Below are 1642 nucleotides of genomic sequence, written 5' to 3'. Positions count from 1 at the left end.
TTCTATATAAATTTCTATATGATATGAAACCGAGATAGTTACCTTTCAGAAAAATCTAACGGACGACAGCCCTGAAATGCCTATGCTTTATTTTTCTGAAGGTGGAGAAAAGATAAAACTTATTATTAATTTAATCCAAATTAGAGTTTGAAACTCATGTAATTAACCCTTTGGTTAACCTGAGACAAATCGATAGATCTATGAGAAATCTCATTCAATTGGATATATGGTAGGGTAAAAAAATGGGACACCAAAAGAATTGACTGCCGAGCCGTATGAGGTAGGAAACTCTCAAGTACGGTTCTAAGGGAAGGAATTGAACCGCCTATTTCGACCGGGGAGAACAGGCCATTCGACAGGGGGATTCTGAAATAGCGGAGGCTTGGTTCGATCAAGCCGCTGAGTATTGGAAACAGGCTATAGCGCTTACTCCTGGTAATTATATTGAAGCGCAGAATTGGTTAAAGATCACGCGCGTTTCGAATAAGAACAAGAGCTCTGTTTATTTATTATTATTTTAGTTTTAGGATTCGAAATTTGAATTAGAAATTAGAGAATTCTATTAAATTCTATTCTTATTCTATTTAATTTCTATTAAATCCATTTATTTAATATTTAATTTAATTAAATAAATTACGGTACCATTAAAATTATTAAATTCGATTTTCTATTCAATTTGAATATTTAAATAGTAAAAAATATTAATTTAATTGGAATTGTTAATTGTGTAATGATTTGGTTTTGTTGGACCCATGGGTCAAATAAAACGGAGCATTTCTCTCTCTGGGAAAAACCAATCAAAGAATTTCATTATATCCTTTCTCAAATCGTTCTATTTCGTTTGATATTTCGTAAGGATAAGTAATACACGGATATAGCAAAATCAAATATATATATTTGATTTTCTGCTTCTATTTCTATTAAAACTTAAAACTAAAACTAATAAAACCCTCAAATGACTAACTATCGATACTGGAGTATCCCGTAGTAATGAATGCGCACGTGATTTGGGATAGAGTAATATTGTTTGTTCTATCTATGTAAGACAAAAAAAACTCCACCTCGGAACTTCTAATTGAGATATGAATACACTACACCGGTTGCACAAAAAAATGGGTTTTGCACCAATGTAAGTAAAGTCCGAAAAAGGTTTTATAAGATTAAAAAGGTCCGTTGAGCGCCTCATGGATATGTCATAATAGATCCGAACACTTGCCCCGGATCGACTTCCAGATCATAATTGCTCTAGTGAATAACTAAAGAAAAAATAGATAGATAAAAAATAGATAGATAGATGAGAGATAGAAGAGAAAGAAACTAATTATAAGCGTCTCTCATAGGTTCACTAATTACTGACTGTTGGCGGGTCTCTTTGTATGTGTTGTCCGGAAAGAGGAGGACTCAATGATTATTCGTTCGCCGGAACCAGAAGTAAAAATTTTGGTAGATAGGGATCCCGTAAAAACTTCTTTCGAGGAATGGGCTAGGCCGGGCCATTTCTCAAGAACAATAGCTAAGGGACCCGATACTACCACTTGGATCTGGAACCTACATGCCGATGCTCACGATTTCGATAGCCATACCAGTGATTTGGAGGAGATCTCTCGCAAAATATTTAGTGCCCATTTCGGCCAACTCTCCA

At 34.7% G+C, this 1642-nt stretch overlaps 1 pseudogene; it reads left to right on the top strand.

Annotated features, from left to right (window-relative positions):
* Window positions 1–936: 936 nt before the first annotated feature.
* Window positions 937–1642, top strand: part of LOC128038516 (photosystem I P700 chlorophyll a apoprotein A1-like) — a 2627-nt pseudogene continuing 1921 nt past the window's right edge.

Source organism: Gossypium raimondii, unplaced genomic scaffold (assembly GCF_025698545.1).
Source record: "Gossypium raimondii isolate GPD5lz unplaced genomic scaffold, ASM2569854v1 Contig00291, whole genome shotgun sequence".
NCBI lineage: Eukaryota > Viridiplantae > Streptophyta > Magnoliopsida > Malvales > Malvaceae > Gossypium > Gossypium raimondii.
This window is presented reverse-complemented; position numbering and strand designations above follow the sequence as displayed.